The 20,435-nt window shown below is 42.7% G+C and overlaps 5 pseudogenes; all 5 read left to right on the top strand.

Moving 5' to 3' along the window:
• Positions 1-1,010: 1,010 nt before the first annotated feature.
• Positions 1,011-1,657, top strand: LOC130916660 (transcriptional activator Myb-like; annotated as a pseudogene).
• Positions 1,658-3,896: 2,239 nt separating this feature from the next.
• Positions 3,897-6,274, top strand: LOC130916102 (tubulin epsilon chain-like; annotated as a pseudogene).
• A 1,207-nt stretch (positions 6,275-7,481) lies between these two features.
• Positions 7,482-10,152, top strand: LOC130916658 (tubulin epsilon chain-like; annotated as a pseudogene).
• A 3,854-nt stretch (positions 10,153-14,006) lies between these two features.
• Positions 14,007-19,998, top strand: LOC130916101 (tubulin epsilon chain-like; annotated as a pseudogene).
• LOC130916657 (spastin-like) lies at positions 17,406-19,997 on the top strand (annotated as a pseudogene).
• Positions 19,999-20,435: the final 437 nt, after the last annotated feature.

Genomic DNA, 20,435 nt, shown 5'->3' with positions numbered 1-20,435 from the left:
ACGTTCTGCACATCACGACTGACACAACCAGACACTGCTACGATGCAGGCAAACTACACATTATATGTCACACATTGTGAACGTATGACTGAAACTATTGCACATTTTCGTCTTGTCTCGACAGACAAAAACTCAATCTTCTCGTGATGTTTTGGTCTCCCAAAACACATTTTGAGCTTGTTATCGTCTAGTCCTCATCATGACAAAAGTGCGCGTTCACAAAATATTTTCGTGATCGTTTTTGTTGCCGAAAACACTGGCCACTACTAATATTTTCGTGATCGTTATTGTACTACTGTACTACTAACACAAAGTTGGAGTCACGATTACAAGAATATTGTTACAAAGGTGAAACTTCTTAAGCTTTGAAGGAGGTCTTTTTTTTCCTTTTTACAGTCTCCTGATCTTCAACTTCAGACTAGTTTTACACGCTGTCTACACAAACAGTGAATGAATCAGGTAAATCAAGAACAGGGGTGGGAGCAATATCTCGCTCCCCTTATCAAGAACAGAAGGGTCCTCCTTGTCCCGTACTTTACAAAATACACAATATGCAGTACTACGAAATGATGATGGGTGAGGATGTAAAATGAACAGGTATACTGTATATTTGTGTCAATAAATGGAAATATACTGTATATCTAGAGCTTTCATTTGAGGTGCAACATGTCAAATTTGATCAAGTTTTCAGAAAACAGGAGCAGGAAATGTTTTTACCACTGACTGCCCGAATATTGTCCAACTCGATTGCCCACTGCTAGCACACGTATGGCTTCACTACTACAAGACTATTCTTGTTTCAAAGTTTAAGCTTTTATTCCAGGTACAACACTTTAAATTTGATAAAGGTTTGAGAAAAACGAAGCGGGAAAGGTTTTGACAACTAACTAAAATAGATTGAATATTGTCCAACTCGATTGCCTGTAACATATTTATGTCACACTGCTGTTGCCATAGTTGTGCATTCCCTGTGGGTTTGGTATGCGCTCCCTGTGGGTGTGGTAATACAGTACAAAGGAACCTGTTTGATGTGTCGTGTGCACATGATGAGAAGAACGCTGAATAAAAAAAGTGTTGTACCACTCAAGTTTCGGCCTTCAATGTACTTAGATTGAGGAAGTACATAACAGAAAGTGGCGATGAGGATGGTATGCTGAAAAAGCTAGTGGAGCAACATGGCACAGACTCTTGGAAAGTGATCGACAACTTTTTTCCAGGGAGGACAGATGGTGAGTGTAAGCACCGCTAACAGAAGGTAATCAACCCCGAGCTGGTGAAAGGGCCGTGGACAAGGGAGGAGGATCAGAAGGTTATCGACCTGGTGCACTGCTACGGCTCCAAACGCTGGTCGGTGATTGCCAAGCACCTCAAGGCTGCATCAGCAAGAAGGACCGTGAGTGTTGGCACAACCACCTCAATCTACAGGTGGAGAAGTCATCGTGGACGTAGGATGAGGATCGCATCATGTACGAGGCCCACAAGCGACTGGTCTGAGATCTCCAAACTACTGCCCGGAAGGACAGACAACTCCATTAAGAACCACTGGAATTCCACAATGAGAAGAAAAGTGGAACATGAGGGCTACCTGCAGGACGCCGCTGCAAAGACGTGCTCGTCGATTCACAGAGGCGCCAGCACTCGCCGTGTCAACCTTTGACACCTTTTGAGACACCGTGCTGCAAACAGAGCACCAGCAGGTGGAGGCAAGATGGCCAGTTTTACCTCACCTAAAATAGGAACCAGCAACATCACTTTGGGTAATTGCCACTTGATGTATTCTGCTCGTTGTGTTAGGTTGTTGAGCTCCTTTGAAGCCATTTCCAGTATGCTCATTGTGTTAAGTGGTTGAGCCTCCTTTGAAGCCATTTCCATTGCCACACTTATTTCAAACGCTTTCTTTCAAGTGCGTATGACAGCAAAAAGCATGTTTATTTCATATTTTCCGCAGTATTTTATGCTTCTGAATGAAATGGACCGCTTGAATTTGTGTGGAAGCGCTCAATATATTTATTTTTTTTAACTTGCGCCATGAATATGAGCCACTTCCTTAATTGACAAGGATTCCGAATGTGACGTTAGCGGGATAGTATCTTCAGCATACAGCCAATACTACAGTATGTAGAACAACTGCGGATTCAGTTGATATTGCGGATTGTTTATTTTTCGCATCACGCCAACCAAATGTGCTGGAGAAAACTTTGGCTGCACCAGGAAGAGGCGTATGAGCCATTTTGGGTTTCAAAAGTTCCCGTTCACCACGAGATTGGCGTAAACAATTCTGACAACTGTGGGACTATTGGACTTAAGAGGATGTGTTTTGTATGATGTAATATACTGGGATCATGGCACACGTTTTCATAAGGAAGTGGCTTGTGTTTTGTGGCCGGCGATCGGCCGGTTGTCACACCCCCACCTTCCCGCCCGGTCCTCTTTGCGTGCTCACCGCGAATGCGCTTTCCTCGGCTTGGCCACGAGCAGCTTGGTGCTCCGATGTCAACCGAGAATGGGCTATTTTCGGTGTTCATTCCCGGCGACGAGCACTGCCAGCCAGCCGTTGTTTATGGTCTTTCCTCCATCTCGGACACCGGAGCGGGCAGGGAAATGACAAAAGCCGGTGGAATAAAATATAGTTCGGGAGGTAGAAGAAGTGGACAGTTTTGACCATTCTGGAGTAATTTTGCCATGTCGTACAGAGTAAATGCATTTTTAATATTCATATTCCATTTAGCACAAGACTGTTATTTGTCATGACCATACCATTTATTTAGCAATTGGGGAAAAATACTTAAAGATAAAAAGAATATCCTGTAAAAATATTGGAGTAGAGAGTGAAAGAATGACATTCTTCGACGCATTTTCCTCGTTATGAATAATTCCCCCTCGATGGGCTGAAGTCTAAATCAGATGAAACCATTCTCCTGCCGACGTCATCCTCCTGTTGGGGACACTAGAGCCCTATAATGGTAGGCGTGGCTGAACCGCAGATTAAAATACTTAATTTCTTGTCATCTGCGCTTTGCCAATTTGTTGTATATAGTCGAATCATCTCAAAATTTGATTCTAATTCACATAATAATGCTATTTAAGACTTATTTTATCCTGTTGAACGCACTTTAATGTCAATCTACTACCTTCTTTTGTGCTGCTTCATTTTTAGTCCACATATCAATCTGTCTCTTAATGCGTCTCCTAAAACATCACCAACCTCACAATGTTCAGAAAGCTTTCGCTGCGCCGCTACAAACAATGACAAATTTCCTTATTTCTCCTGTGAAATCGGAATCTCTCTGCAATTACAAGGGAATTGGGTGAAAAATCTGCATTAAGAGTATCTGCGATCTCCCTGTACGTTTTGCTGCCAGGTTTATTAGGTTGAAGCAAGTTCCTGAGTAAATTGAGAGTATTTGGCCCAATAACGCTCAAAACCGCGGGCAGTACTTTCTCTTCAGCTATATCGTTAGCTTCCACGAAAAAGCCAAACCGCTCCTTGTACGAGCTCCACTGTTCCACAAGCTCATCAAAAGGGCCAACAGAGCCAATAACTCCCGCCATAGCCCCTGGTGATACAGCACCTTCACGCTCCTTTTGAAATCTCTCGTCCTCCTCCCCACAAAGTCACAAGTGTCCTCGCAGGTTATTTGTCCATCAATAAATCGGCAACGGATTAATTGGTTGCCGTGACAGTGACAGAAATGGAACAAAATTCCCATGTTAACCTAATTTGTAAACAGTTTACTGGTTGATTTCAAAACCGATAGAGAATAAAATATAGTTCCATAAGTTTGTAATTTTATGCAGTTATCATGAAAGTATTTATCTGTTAAACAGTTAAACAAACAAGATTAGAGGAAAACTTGCAAAACCCTAAAAACCTTGCATGTCGATCGCCCCTGAATCTTATGCTTTTCCCTTTAAATTTTAAGTTAAGGGTCAATGTGCTCCCAGTAAAAAATGTTAGTCTGGAGCCCTATATCGGCCACCGGATATATTGGTCGATCTTCATAAGAAAGATCACGAGGAAGAAGAGATACGAACCGCGGGAGCGGCACCGCTAAGCTAGTATCGTCTGCTTTATGTAGCGAATTAACTCACAAAATAAGGTTTAAAATGACCCAGTCTGTTGTTGTTCAAGTCGGACTCGCGTTGCAAGAGTATGCCCATTTCAACAAAAAATGCATGTATGACGATGCCCGTGGCGCGTTTTTCCATAATGTAGATTTAACGAGCCGTAATAAGTGAGTCTACTGTTCAAATAATGGAGTAGTCCAATTACTGAAAGCTAAAGCAGTGCTGTTGGACATGGAGGAGCGTGTCATCAGCCAGATGATTAAAGGCCCTTTGAGGGACGTGATTGACAACACTCAGGTCCTCACCAGAATGTCAGGTGCAGGCAACAACTGGGCAGTCGGATACATGATGTATGGCTTAAACTTCAAGGACAAGATAGTGGAGCAGCTGAGGAAGGCGGCTGAACAGTGTGACTGTCTGCAATCTTTTTTTCTCATCCACTCTACAGGAAGCGGTACAGGTTTGGGGATCGGGACCAAAGTACTCAATCTCCTCAAGGATGAATTCCCTGAGGTGTGTCGCATAGTCACACCCGTCTTTGAACGATGATGTCGTGGTCACCCCTTTACAACACCGAGCTGGCCTTGAGAGAGCTCACGGAGGATGCCGACTGTATCCTGCCAGTTGAAAACCAGTCATTGGAGGACGTTTTGAACATGCAATGTTCATCCCGTGCTGGCAGAAGACGACCAATGATGAACAGGCTAACCGGGTCAGAGTGCTCTCTTGATGCCAGGAATGAAATTGTTGCTGTGGTTGCTAACATGCTACTTAATCTTACCAGCGCTGCCCGTTTTGACGGGTCCTTCAAAATGGATCTGAATGAAATCGCCATGAACTTGGTTCAGAGTCTCAGTCCCCGCTCCACACTGACAGAAGTAGGCGCCCCGAGCAAAAGAATGAATCAGCTCTTCCGCAACGCCTTGACGAGAAGCCAGCAATTAATCAAAGCGGATCCAAAGCACAACCTCTCCCTTGCCTATTCCCTCATGGCTAGAGGAAATGTTCAAGTGTCGGGCCTACCCAGGAATATTGATACGTTAAAGCCTTTGTTGCACTTTGTCTCATGGAACCCACAAGGCTGGAAGAGCACAAAGCCTTCGTTGCACTTTGTCTCAAGGAACCCAGAAGGCTGGAAGAGCACAAAGCCTTCGTTGCACTTTGTCTATGGTAACCCAGAAGACTGGAAGAGCACAAAGCCTTCGTTGCACTTTGTCTCATGGAACCCACAAGGCTGGAAGACCAGTCTGTGCTCTGTGGCCCCCGTCGGTCACTCGCAATAATTATTGGTCTAGGCTAACAACACTGCTGTAAATCCACATTCATGGAATTGAGAGAACAATTCATCAAGCTTTAGAGGAACAAGGCACACTTGCATCATTACCTGCAAGTAGACGAGATGGAGCAGAGTCAACATGGATCTGAATAAAATCGCCATGACCCTGGTTCCTATCAATCGACTACACTACTTAGTTCCAGGTCTCAGTCCCCTCACCACACCGGCAGACGTAGGCGCCCCGATCAAAAGAATGAATTAGCTCTTTAGTCACGCCTTCTCTAGAAGCCACCAATTAATCAAAGCGGATCCAAAGTACAGCCTCTCCCTTGCCTGTTCCCTCATGGCTAGAGGAAATGTTCAAGTGTCGGACCTACGCAGGAATATTGATAGGTTAAAGCCTTTGTTGCACTTTGTCTCATGGAACCCACAAGGCTGGAAGAGCACAAAGTCTTTGTTGCACTTTGTCTCATGGAACCCACAAGGCTGGAAGAGCACAAAGCCTTCGTTGCACTTTGTCTCATGAAACCCAGAAGGCTGGAAGAGCACAAAGCCTTCGTTGCACTTTGTCTCATGGAAACCAGAAGGCTGGAAGACCAGTCTGTGCTCTGTGGCCCCCGTTGGTCACTCGCAACCCTTATAGGTCTTGGCGAAATTAATACCGTCTGCACCCTAACTAAAGATGTTTCCTTGGAGTGCAAGATACTGGTGAGCACAGGCCTGTGGAAGAGTGGTTACTATGCTGGTATGATAGGGAGGTGAAAGGAGTCTCCAGCAGGGAACTTCTTTTGGCACTTGGCTGGGTGCTTGCTGCTGGAATGCTAGAGAAACTTTTGATCCAACGAGTTCTGCAACTGGACAAAACACTACTTCCTCCCGTACGTATGAAATTTGACATTCCTCAGGGGCCCTTGGTCGCGTGCAGCTCTGTTAAACGACCTCAATGGCTCATTGGTTTCCTGAGACACCAAGGACGGATGTTGCTGTCCATGCAGGATGAGCAAGTCTTATTATTTTATATTATCTTTTTTCATAGCCAACCGTCTCGATCATCATCTTCAGGACAAATTTCTCCTACACTGAATGAGATATGCAATTATGTGCAGCAGCTATCTAACATCTTTGAATTGTACCTGAAATGGAAGGAGCTGGAGAATATTTTTTGGACCTGAATGGACAGTGTGGTGGATTTCAATGAAAAGGATGCTGTCACTGAGAGGCTTACGCAAATCATGCGGGGAGATGTCAACTGCAACGCTGGGCAACTAGCTTTAGACAAACTGGATAACATTGCTGAGACTGGAAACATTGCAGTGGAATGGGCAGGAGACCGTGAAAGTGGACAAGAAGGACAGATAGGAGAGACTCCAGGATGATTTGGACATTTGCAGTGACGCACCTCTTGAATCTTTACCTCCCAGGATATCTGTCTCTCAGGCATACCGACCTAGATTCCTGACTAGGAAGACTGTTAAGAGCAGCTCAGTCAAGAGTTTCCAAGGTACAGTTGAAGAGGCGGACGAGTTCCCAGTATCTCAGGTTGTAGAGCTGCTTGCCCATACTGAGAGACAACTGCTGGACGGGAGGGACATACAGAGATTTGCCAACAAGATGCAGCTGCAGGAGTTGATTGCCAGACTGGACAAACTGTTGTTGATACCACCATAAAAAATTCCCATTGATTTGTTAATGTTCAATACATTGCAAATTGGTTCCCTGAAGATGTTTAGGCATATAGTTTATAATTTTTTTTGCTCCTAAGTTTCACCTGCCAAACATTGTCCATGTAGCATCATGTACGAACATTAATGGGCCAGAGCCAAGCTCCACCGTCTCGGCGAAAATGATAAAGCCAGAATGCTAAGTGACAAGATGGTGCGAATCCCCCTCAACAGCTTTGGATCCTCCAGCAGCTGCTCTACACGAAAAAGTAGCGAGAGCGACTTACGGACGAAACCCAAATCCTTCATTCGACCGCTCATGAACCAGCGGACAATCAAGAAAATGGACCCGGTAACTAGGTATTTCCAGTACAAGCTGCTTTGGGATGAGTTTAAACTGCCAGGAGAGCGAGACCACCGGGAACTACGCTGGAAAATCAGGGAGTGACTCGCATACCAGCCGGTCGTAACACTCAAGTTCAAGGTACAGGTACAGGTTCGGGACCAAAGTACTCAGTCTCCTCAAGGATGAATTCCCTGAGGTGTGTCGCATAGTCACACCCGTCTTTCCGTCTTTGAATGATGATGTCGTGGTATTCCCTTACAACACTGCGATGGCCTTGAGAGAGCTCACGGCGAATGCCGACTGTGTCCTGCCAATTGAAAACCAGTCATTGGAGGACATTTTGAACGTGCAACGTTCATCCCGTGCTGGCAGAAGACGGCCAATGATGAATAGGCTAACCGGGTCAGAGTACTCTCTTGATGCCAGGAATGAAATTGTTGCGAACATGCTACTTAATCTTACCAGCGCTGCCAGTTTTGGCGGCTCCCTCAACATGGATCTGAATGAAATCGCCATGAACCTGGTTCCTTTCCCTCGATTACACTACTTGGTTCCAAGTCTCAGTCCCCTCTCCACACCGGCAGAAGTAGGCGCCCCTCGCAAAAGAATGAATCAGCTCTTCAGCAACGCCTTCTCTAGAAGCCACCAATTACTCAAAGCGGATCCAAAGCACATACTCTCCCTTGCCTTTTCCCTCATGGCTAGAGGAAATGTTCAAAAGTCGGGCCTACACAGGAATATTGATAGGTTAAAGCCTTCGTTGCACTTTGTCTCATGGAACCTGGAAGGCTGGAAGTGCACAAAGCCTTTGTTGCACTTTGTCTCTTGGAACCCAGAAGGCTGGAAGAGCACAAAGCCTTCGTTGCACTTTGTCTCATGGAACCCAGAAGGCTGGAAGACCAGTCTGTGGTCTGTGGCCCCCGTCAGTCACTCGCAATCATGATAGGTCTTGGCTAACAACACTGCTGTAAATCCACATTCATGGAATTGAGAGAACAATTCATCAAGCTTGACAGGAACAAGGCACACTTGCATCATTACCACCAAGTAGACGGGATGAGTTAAGAGTTGTTGTTTTTTTTTGTAAGCTGGAACAAGTCTCGACTCTTTGATTGAGGAGTATCATCGTTTGGATGTCGAGGCAAGGAAATTAATACCGGCTGCACCCTAACTAAAGATGTTTCCTATGAGTGCAAGATACTGGTGAGCACAGGCCTGTGGAAAAGTGGTGACTATGCTGGTTGGTTGTATGATAGGGAGGTGAAAGGAGTCTCCAGCAGGGAACTTCTTTTGACACTTGGCTGGCTGCTTGCTGTTGGAATGCTAGAGAAAATTTTGATCCAAAGAGTTCTGCAACAGGACAAAACACTACTTCCTCCCGTACCTATGAAATTTGACATTCCTCAGGGGCCCTTGGTCGAGTGCAGCTCTGTTAAACGACTTCAATGGCTCCTTACTTTCCTGAGACACCAAGAACGAATGCCTCATTATTTTACGCTGTCTTTTTTCATAGCCAACCGTCTTGATCATCATCTTCAGGACAAAGTTTTCCTACACTGAATGAGATATGCAATGATGTGCAACAGTTATCTGACATCTTTGAATTGTACCTTAAATGGAAGGAGCTAGAGAATGTTTTTTCGACCTGGATAGACAGTGTGATGGACTTCCATGAAAAGGATGCTGTCACTGAGAGGCTTACGCACATCATGCGGGGAGATGTGACCTGCAACGCTGGCCAACTAGCTTTAGACAAACTGGATAACATACTGCTGAGACTGGAAACATTGCAGTGGAAAGGGCAGGAGACCGTGAAAGTGGACAAGAAGGACAGAAAAGTGAGACTCCAGGATGATTTGGACATCTGCAGTGACGCACCTCTTGAATCTTTACCTCCCAGGATATCTGTCTCTCAGGCATACCGACCTAGATTCCTGACAAGGAAGACTGTCAAGAGCAGCTCAGTCAAGAGTTTCCAAGGTACAGTTGAAGAGGCAGTTCGAGCGCTACCATCAGAAAGTTCTGGTGAAATCCAAGGGAAGAGAATTAAAATGAACAAGATTCGGTATGAATGATCCTCGGGAAATCAACGAAAGGCGCAAAATCCTCTACCCAATTTTAATGCGGTCCAGAGCAGATGGAAAACGTGCGACATAATGCTCTACATCGACGGTCAACTATATCGTGACCAAGTGCTCACCCCATGGCTAGTCTGACCGATAAGTAATCCTTAAATATTTCTAGTATGTATACAATGCTGAATATTGCAGTTCTGATTTAAATAAGACATATGTATAGATTAGGGATGCTTAATACTTTGCTTGTTGTTCCTAACACTTTCAGTATGTACACAATGCTGGATAAAGTCGTCTTGGTTTGAGCAAGGCACATGTGTAGATTAGGGTTGCATGATAATTACTTTGTCTGTACTTTTCTAAAAACCTCCAGTATGGATACAATGCCGTGTTAAGTTGATCTGATTTAAGTAATGCACACGTATAGATCAGGGTTGCATGATAATCACTCAGTCTAAAGGAGTCATGCATGTCTCACACCTTCCTGTATAGACCCTACTCACGTGACGTCAGAACCACCCCTCCGCGCCATATTGTCCGTCAGCTCGTTGGGTTTAAGCATTACCGCTACGTAAATTCCTCCTATTATGGCGTGTTTTTCTGCTTGTTAACATTAATAATCAAAATGGTGAAGGCGTGTGTGGCGGTTGGTTGCAGTAACAGAGAAGATAGACGGAGAGACTTGAAGTTCTACCAAATTTCGAGAGACCCGGAGAGGAGGGCGAGATGGACTGCTGCAATTCGACGACAAAACTGGGCAGCAAACAATCACCACAGATTATGTAGTCGTCATTTTATATCTGGTAAGATGCATTTAATATATATTTAGAGGGTTTTGGGCTGACAAGCACAATTAAGATCATTGCGAGGCTAATCGCCGACAACATACAGTTTCAAATTCAAGATATTTATTTCTTCCGCCATCATTATTTTTTTAATAATATTTAGCTGGTACCAAGTGAAAGAAGTTGGCCTCGTCTCCGGATCATCAGTTAAACAGGTGTGTCCAAACTTTTTGCAAAGGGGGCCAGATTTGGTGTGGTAAAAATGTGGGGGGCTACCTTGGCTGATTTACATAGAACAATATATTTAAACACATTTTAGCAAGCCCTTCTGTGTGTCACATTTGCTTTATTATAATTTTTTTAATTCATAATTTCAACAATCTCGCCTTTGTGGCGTTCTCTTTTGACACTCGGGCTCTTGCGAAATACTGCTGCTGTGAAATTAAACTTCAAGTTGCTATAATTTCTCGTTGCGTATCTTCCTTGTAATGTCGTACATGTCAGCGTGTCTTGTTTGCTAATATCGCGTCACATCGAACTCTTTGAAAACAGCGACTGTCTCTTTGCAAATGAGGCAGACACAGCGTATTTTATTGAAAAAATGGTCCAATATCCACCTATCCTTGAAGGGTCGGCCATTGCAGTCAACTTTTTTTTTTTTTTTTGATTGTCGCCATTTTAGAAAATTGGAAGTAAAGGGTCACACGGGGTAATGTTGCTTAGAGTGCTGCTCTTAAAGTTTTTCAAAGTTTCGTGAGAATAGGCTGAGTTTCTGTGGACAAGACAGTTGTAGATATCAGGGTAGCAGATGTCAGGCAGAGATGGCGAAGACAGCGGGTCGAAAAATATCGATTTAGGCATCAAATATGGATCTGGCGAATGGATGGACTGAAGCTTTTCCACATAACGCCTTTTATGCAACGCATCCAATGAGTTAACAGCGTCTGAAAGCACCGGGGCTTCCTTGAATTGCACGACAAATTGAAACCATTGAGAATACGGATAAACAATGATGGACAATATGGCGGCCGGATACAGCGACACGTCATTCTGTGACGTTGGTGAGTAGGGCCTATTGGCACTTATATCTTTTTTTTCTCTTTCTTGGTTATCGGCATCACCTCTATTTTCTCAACGCACATTTCAATCAGGTTGTCATCCGTCATTCCAGGGATATCATATTTTGCTGTTTAAAAAGAGGACACAAATAACAGACATAAATAATCTCAGTTTAGGCTTATATTCAAAGTATATGGATCGATAGCATGCACGCACTGTCCGTGCATGTCACACACACATACGCGCAGTTTGCCCCGACTCTTGGCAGTGTAAGCAATGTTGAAATATTGCTTATATGGAGCAGACAGAAAACCGATCATTCTCAGGCTTATCCTCAACCCATTTTAATTTTTTTAATGACTGTTGTCCAGTCCGACTCTTCCTAAAAAGCCGTGTTCAAGGCAAGCTAGGCGCTAACAACGCACAGCTGCACCGCTCCCGTTGCGTCTGTCTCGCTTTTTGATGACATAATTGCTGCATGAATTCAGATTTGAGAGACTGGACAGTACAGACCGCCACGACAGTCTGGAAAAATGTGGCCCAGATCGGATTTGAACCACATGGTCCAGTTCTATGCGACTTGTCACGTTCAGACCATCAAGTTAATGCCTGACTCGAGTCGGAAAAACACGAAAAAATCGGATTCGTGCATTAAGACCTGTAGTGTGAACGTAGCCTATTATAACACACATCCTGAGATTACTTTCCTTAAATATATCTGCATATGACATATATAAATTTTGCTTCATGTAATGTCAATGGCTTCCGAACGCAGGCCAAGAGAACTAAAATTATGGAATACATTTCAAAGTTAAAGGCAGACCTCTTCTTTATGCAAGAATCACATGTAGCCAAATCTGAAGAGAAATATCTAAGTAACTCAAATTTTAACTTTGATGTATTCAGCCAGCTATAACAGCAGACAAAGAGAAGTATCTATGCTAATAGATAAAATAATCTTATTTGCATTAATTAATGCAATAGCGGACCCTGAAGGTAGATTCATAAAAGTACAAGCCACTAGAAATAATAAATTGTTCACATTAGTGAACATTTATGCCCCAAATAACGAGGACACACAGCTCTTCCATAACATCTTTGGTAAATTGAGTGACAAGTCAGCCAACTCAACAATTATTATAGGACTGGACTTTAACACAAAACTTGATCCAAGAATAGATAGCTCTAATTTGAATCTCACATTTGACATATTTGGGTAAAATAAATGCTTACTGCCTGGTTCTTTGCTCTTTTAACAAAGAATCGGGACTGTTTTACGGCCAGATCTCAAAAGAATTCAGGGATTTAAGCATTTATTCACAAGAATTTTAAACGTAAAAAGCTCTTTGTTTTCATAAGGCAGCAGCTACAGTGGCTTAAAGACTAGCAGCACATTTGACATATTACATAAAATAAAAGTTACTTGCAGGGTTTTTTTTGCTTTTAACAAAGAATTGAGACTTTTCCATCCATATCTAAAACAAATTCCGGGATTTTAGCATTCATACACAAGAAATTTTCCACTTAAAAAGCTATTTTCATAAGGCCGCAGCTACAGTGGCGTAAAGACTAGCAGAACATTTGACATATTTACGTAAAATAAATGCTAACTGTCCGGTTCTTTGGTCTTTTAACAAAGAATCAAGGCTGTTTAGCGTCTGAACAGAACATTTGACATATTTACGTAAAATAAATGCTTACTGCCTGGTTCTTTGCTCTTCTAACAGAGATTCGAGACTGTTTTACGTCCACATCTAAAAAGAATTCAGTGATTTAAGCATTTATACTCAAGAATTTTCAGCAGAAAAAGCATTTTGGTTTCATAAGGCCGTAGCTAAAGTGGCTTAGAGACCAGCAGCACATTTGACCTATTTACGTAAAATAAATGCTAACTGCCCAGCTCTTTGCTCTTTTAACAAAGAATCGAGACTGTTTTGCGTCCTAACAGTACATTCCATATATTTACGTATAATAAATGCTTACTGCCTGGTTCTTTGCTCTTTTAACAGAGAATCGAGACTGTTTTACGTCCTTATCTAAAAAGAATTCAGGAATCGTAAGCATTTATCCACAAGAATTTTCAACTTAAAAGGCTATTTTCATAAGGCCGCAGCTACAGTGGCTTAAAGACTAGCAGCACATTCTACATATTAACATAAGATAAAAGCCACTTGCAGGGTTTTTTTGGTTTTCCCCAGTTCTTTGCCCTTTTAACAAAGAACCTAGACTGTTTTACATCCATATCTAAAAAGAATTCAGGAATTTAAGCATTTATTGACAAGAATTTTCAGCGGAAAAAGCGTTTTGTTTTCATAAGGCCGTAGCTAAAGTGGCTTAAAGACTAGCAGCACATTTGACATATTGGCGTAAAATAAATGCTTACTGCCCGGTTCTTTGCTCTTTTAACAAAGAAACGAGACAGTTTTACGTCCATATCTATATAGAATTCAGGGATTTAAGCATTTATTCACAAGAATTTTCATTGGAAAAAGCGGTTTGTTTTTATAAGGCCGCAGCTTCAGTGGCTTAAAGACAAGAAGGACATTCGATATATTTACGTTAAATAAATGTTAACTGCCCGGACAAAGAATCGAGACTGATTTACGTCCATATCTATAAAGAATTCAGGAATTTTAAGCACTTATTCACAAGAATTTTCAACCGAAAAAGCTCTTTCTTTTCATATGGCCGCAGCTACAGTGGCTTAAAGAAGAGAAGGACATTCGACATATTTAAGTAAAATAAATGCTTACTGCCCGGTTCTTTGCTCTTTTAACAAAGAATCGAGACTGTCTTTGGTCCGAACAGCACATTCGACATATCTACGTAAAATAAATGCGAACTGCCTGTTTCTTTGCTCTTTTAACAGAGAATCGAAACTGTTTCACGTCCATATCTAAAAAGTATTCAGGGATTTAAGCATTTATTCACAAGAATTTTCAACTTAAAAGGCTCTTTGTTTTCATAAGGCAGCAGCTACAGTGGCTTAAAAGCTAGGAGCACATTCGGCATATTTACGTAAAATAAATGCTAACTGCCCGGTTCTTTGCTATTTTAACAAAGAAACGAGACTGTTTTACGTCCATATCTAAAAAGCATTCAGAGATTTAAGCATTTATTCACAATAATTTTCAGCGGAAAAAGCCTTTTGTTTTCATAAGGCCACAGCTACAGTGGCTTAAAGACTAGCAGCACGTTCGACATATTTACATAAAATAAAATCTACTTGCACGGTTTTTTTGCTTGTAACAAAGAACCGAGACTGTTTTACACCCATATCTAAAAAAAATTACGGGATTTTAGCATTTATACAGAAGAATTTTCAATTTAAAAAGCTATTTTCCTAAGGCCTCAGCGACAGTGGCTTAAAAACTAGCAGAACATTCAACATATTTACGTAAAATAAATGCTAACTGCCCGGTTTTTTGCTCTTTTAACAAAGAAATTAGACTGGTTTACGTCCATATCTATAAAGAATTCAGGGATTTTAGCATTTATACACAAGAATTTTCAACTTAAAAAGCTATTTTCATAAGGCCGCAGCTACAGTGGCGCAAAGACTAGCAGCACATGAGACATATTTACGTAAAATAAATGCTAACTGCCCGGTTCTTTGCTCTTTTAACAAAGAAACAAGACAGTTTTACGTCCATATCCAGTAAGAATTCCGGGATTTAAGCTTTTATTCGCAATCATTTTCAACTTTAAAAGCGATTTTCATAAGGCCACAGCTACAGTGGCTTCAAGACTAGCAGCACAATAGACATATTTACATAAAATAAATGCTACTTGCAGGGTTTTTTTTTTTTTTGCTTTTAACAAAGAATCGAGACTGTTTTACATCAATATCTAAAAAGAATTCAGGGATTAAAGCATTTATTCATAAGAATTTTTAAAGGAAAAAGCTCTTTGTTTCCATAAGGCCGCAGCTACAGTGGCTTAAAGACTAGCAGCACATTCGACATATTTACGTAAAATAAATGCTAACTGCCCGGCTCTTTGCTCTTTTTATAAAGAATTCAGGAATTTTAAGCATTTATTTCCAAGAATTTTCAACCGAAAAAGCTCTTTACTTTCATAAGGCCGCAGCTACAGTGGCTTAAAGATGGGGTCCCCAAACTTCCCTTTTTTGATGAGGGGCCGGGGTCAGTTTGTAACAGAAAAAGTGTGACGATCGCAGGACTGCCTAAATGTAAAAATGTATTGTTTTTCAGAAAGCCACAATCAAAAAACCCTTTTTGGATTCTTCACGGAACAAAAGTAAATAAAATAATAATATATTATGTAATAATAATACTAACTGAAAAAGAGGGTTAATTTGACTGGGGATCCCTCTGTGGGTGTGTGGTATAAAGCTGGCGACGCTATGGAGTTGTGACTCCGATCAGAGAATCAACAGGGGACGTTCAGGATTTATTTGTTTCCTTTAATGATGATGAAAGGAGTATGAGATTTATTTTGTTGTATTATGGTTTCTGTGAATACAAGATAATCATATAACATGTCAGTAATATGATATATACAACCTATAAACATATACTTATAAACATATATTAATTAACAGGAACAACATTAAATACAATATAAATGAAATACACTGCTTACATAATGCATACAATGCTAACCATTCACAATAATGAGCATACACATTAAGCAGGAAAATAACTAACAATTTAGATAAGTAAATTGGCACCAAACAAAATTCAGCCTCCACCATGTAGCCAAAGGGGCCAACGATTAGCATTAGCGATTAGCGCTAGCGGGTAATGGTTAGCACTCGGTGGCTGTTCAAATAATGGAGTAGTCCAATTACTGAAAGCTAGAGCAGTGCTGTTAGACATGGAGGAGCATGTAATCAGCTAGATGATGAAAGGCGCTTTGAGGGACATGTTTGACAACACTCAGGACCTCACCGGAATGTCAGGTGCGGGCAACAACTAGGCAGTCGGATACATGATGTATGGCTTAAACTACAAGGACAAGATAGTGGAGCAGCTGAGGAAGGCGGCTGAACAGTGTGACTGTCTGCAATCTTTTTTTTTTTTCATCCACTCTACGGGAGGTAGTACAGGTTCGGGGCTCGGGACCAAAGTACTCAGTCTCCTCAAGGATGAATTCCCTGAGGTGTGTCGCAAAGTCATACCCGTCTTTCCGTCTTTGAACGTTGATGTCGTGGTATCCCCTTACAACACCGAGCTGGCCTTGAGAGAGCTCACCGAGAACGCCGACTGTGTCCTGCCAGTTGAAAACCAGTCATTGGAGGACGTTTTGAACATGCAATGTTCATCCCGTGCTGGCAGAAGACGGCCAATGATGAATAGGCTCACCGGGTCAGAGTACTCTCTTCATGCCAGGAATGAAATGGTTGCTAACATGCTACTTAATCTTACCAGCGCTGCCCGTTTTGATGGGTCCCTCAACATGGATCTGAATGAAATCGCCATGAACCTGGTTCCTTTCACTCAATTACTATACTTGGTTCAGAGTCTCAGTCCCCTCTCCACACCGATAGATGTAGGCGCCCCTCGCAAAAGAATGAATCAGCTCTTCAGCAACGCCTTCTCTAGAAGCCACCAATTAATCAAAGCGGATCCAAAGCACAGGCTCTCCCTTGCCTGTTCCCTGATGGCTAGAGGAAATGTTCAAGTGTCGGACCGACGCAGGAATATTGATAGGTTAAAGCCTTCGTTGCACTTTGTATCATGGAACCCAGAAGGCTGGAAGAGCACAAAGCCTTCGTTGCACTTTGTCTCATGGAACCCAGAAGGCTGGAAGAGCACAAGGCCTTCGTTGCACTTTGTCTCATGGAACCCAGAAGGCTGGAAGACCATTATGTGCTCTGTGGCCCCCGTCGGTCACTCGCAATCATTCTTGGTCTTGGCGAACAACACTGCTGTAAAGTCCACATTCATGGAATTAAGAGAACAATTCATCAAGCTTTACAGGAACAAGGCACACTTGCATCATTACCTGCAAGTCGACGGGATGGAGCAGAGTTTTTTCTCGGAAGCTGTAGCAAGTCTCGGCTCTTTGATTGAGGAGTATCATCGTTTGGATGTCGAGGCAAGGAAATTAATACCGGATGCACCAAGAATAAAGATTGCTAAATAGATACTGAAGCCACTGAACACCTTCATGTTATTTATGAAGGAGCAGAGGCCATTGGTGAAAGCCAAAATGATTAAAAAAGGACAGCGCCTTAGTCAACCGGGTCCTTGGGCAGATGGTGAGTGTGTCTCAAACACGCGACATCTTCATTGGTTTGGTATTATGAGTATGTACTGACTCTATGATCGCATCCACAGTGGAAGTCGCTGAGGGTGACAGAGCGGGAGCGCTATTTTGAAGAATCGAAGCAGCTCAGGAGGATCCATAAAACCATGTACCCCGAAGGGTCCTGTAAAGACAACCATTTGAATCATCCGATAAGTAAGTAACTATTTATTGATCATTTAACAAAGCAACTTTTCTTCTGTAAAATTATTAATTAAGGGGTGTTGAATTTAGGTTATAAACATATTAAAGAAATTGGCCTATAAAGCATGAAACAAACTAAGAAATCGGATAACCATTGATCCTACCAAACAGTGCTTAGCATTTAGTATTCGTTAATCAATCATTTGAGCACTAAAAACTACAAATTCACCGTTAGTAAGTAAACAATTATACCAGCAATAGTATTAGTATTGTATTGTATAGTATTAGTAGTTAATCCCTCACCACCCGACTTTGCCAATCCAAGATCCAGTGAGCAATATATAACCTTAGTAAAGACAGAATATTGAATTGGACATCATTGGATTGATTTAATTAAAACGATAATGTCAATGAAATTTAAACAGCAAATTTTTTGACAAGTAGCGTGTCAGGAGTGACGGGTGTTGTGCTTTTGTGTTTGCAGTGTCTCCACCTGAGCTCCCGCCACCCACGTGCCCCCTCATCCAGCAAGAGGGATTTGAGGCTGACCTCATCTGCCCCGTTTTGGAGGAACTGGAAGCCATGGATGCCTCGTCCCTGTCCGTCAGCATCCTGCATTCGAAGCCCAACGTTGAGTTGACTTCCACTCTATTCAAAACGCTGGAGTCTTAGAGGCAGCGGAAGTGGCCAAGTTGTCATTCTCCTCCTCCGGTAGTCTGACTATAGGGCCAATCCAGACTTGAGCTCCTTCCTTTTCAAGGACCTGGAAGCCTTGGAGCCGGCGGAGTGGCCGAGGCTGCGGAAGTGGTGGAGGCGTCGTTCCCCTTCTCATCCGGTGGACCTCTGCATGTAGGGCCCTATGCAGACTTGACCTGCGCCTTCTTCAATGAGCTGGAAGCCTTGGAGGCGTTTGAACCAGCCTAGGCAACGTTCCCATCTTTCTCGTCCACCAGCATCATCCTCCATGTGGGGCCTAATGCGGACTTGATCTTCGCCCTATACAAGGGAAAAGAAAAACAATAAAGTTAATAGTTTCTCTGCTTTTTTAGCCATGTGGAGGGGAAGCAGACAATTGATTAGTTGGGTCTGCAATGCGATGCTAGAGGGAAACATCAGATAAAGGGATCTCGTTTGAGTTAAAATAGTTGGTTTGGAAGCCAACTTCGCTGTTAAGTGCGACCTTTCTTCAGTATTTGAACATTTTAGCAGAGCGTAAATATCTGGTGGTCATGCTTCGGGAATCGTCCACTCCTGAGGAACCAAACCAAATGGCTGCAGGCCTTTGTAGCTGCACCAGGGAGAGGAGTGTAAAGCCTTTTTGGGTTTCAGAAAGTTCCCGTTCACCCCGTGATCACCCAAAACAAGTGTGCGACAACTGTGGGACCATTGTACTTACGAGGAAGGTAGAAGGAGGAGGCTCTGCAGTGGTCCAAAAGAGGGATTGTTGAGCTCGAAAGCGGCATCGCAGTGACGATCACAGGACAAGAAGAGCAGTATGAGCGAGCCAAGAGACTCCAGGATAAAATGATCACCAACCTCACCGTGGCTAAAGACAGACTTGCCATTTTAGAGGCACCATTGGCTTCAAAAGGCAGGATTCAACCCCAGAATGCTTCAAATAATATTCAAAAACAAACAAAATCCTTTCCTAAGTCTGCCTCCATTCCGAGGAGTGGCCAAAAACAACAGGCCCTCCACAGCAGGAAAACCACCTTGTCGAACCTCCGATTTCAAGGTCACTCTCCAAATGGGTAGACCTTCCAAACAGCCCCAGAAGAGGGAGTTGAAAATTTTCAAGAACGTGGACAGCAAACTGGCAAACATGATTCAGAATGAAATTGGGAGACACCAGAGTGTCTGGAACATTTAATGATATCGCAGGCCAGGACCTGGCTAAACAAGCACTTCAGGAGATTGTCATTCTTCCTGCCTTACGACCAGAGCTCTTCACTGGTTTGAGAGCTCCAGCACAAGGTTTTCTCTTGTTTGGCCAACCTGGAAATGGGAAAACCTTGCTGGCCAAAGCGGTTGCGGCAGAGTCTAACAGCCCATTCTTCAACATGAGCGCAGCCAGTTTGACATCTAAATTTGTGGGAGAGAGTGAGAAGCTAGTCTGAGCATTGTTTGCAGCTGCCAGTCAATTGCAGCCTTCTGTCATCTTTATAGATGAAGTCGACACCTTGCTTTGTGAAAGGCGAGAGGGAGAACAAGATTCTCACGTCACTTAAAAACAGAGTATTTGATGGGGTGCAATCTAGAGGAGATGACAGGGTACCTATCATGGGAGCTGCATGTTTCGATGGAACGTAGTACGACACACTCAGTTCTTGCTTTGTCTGATACTTCCTTCTGAATAACTTTTTTAAATGATCATATTTCAAGTATTTGAACGTTTGACAACATATAAGCGTGAAAACGATGTGTTTGGTATCGTGGTTTGGTTGAAAGATAGCAGTGATCAGTGCATGAGAAAGCGGATACCAAAGAATGCCAAGTGTCAGGACATCAAAACAAAGCTTGACACTGAGGTTAGCGTCAGCAAGTATATGGAGTGCCTTGAGGAGATTGAGCAGGACTACAAATTTAGCAAAGGTGAAATCAAACGCTTTCCAGTGACATTTGCAGAGTTGGTTCTTCAAGTTGCGTCTGTATCAGACCTCATTGAATATGTCAGTGGTGATTCATGTCACAGTCTTCATGGGGGCGGCAGCGGTGATAACAACAAGATTGTGGCTAAAGCAGAGCCAG

The sequence above is a fragment of the Corythoichthys intestinalis genome, chromosome 5 (genome assembly GCF_030265065.1).
Source record: "Corythoichthys intestinalis isolate RoL2023-P3 chromosome 5, ASM3026506v1, whole genome shotgun sequence".
In the NCBI taxonomy this organism is placed as follows: Eukaryota; Metazoa; Chordata; class Actinopteri; order Syngnathiformes; family Syngnathidae; genus Corythoichthys; species Corythoichthys intestinalis.
The sequence above is the reverse complement of the archived record's forward strand: the minus strand, read 5'-3'. Positions and strand labels throughout refer to the sequence as shown.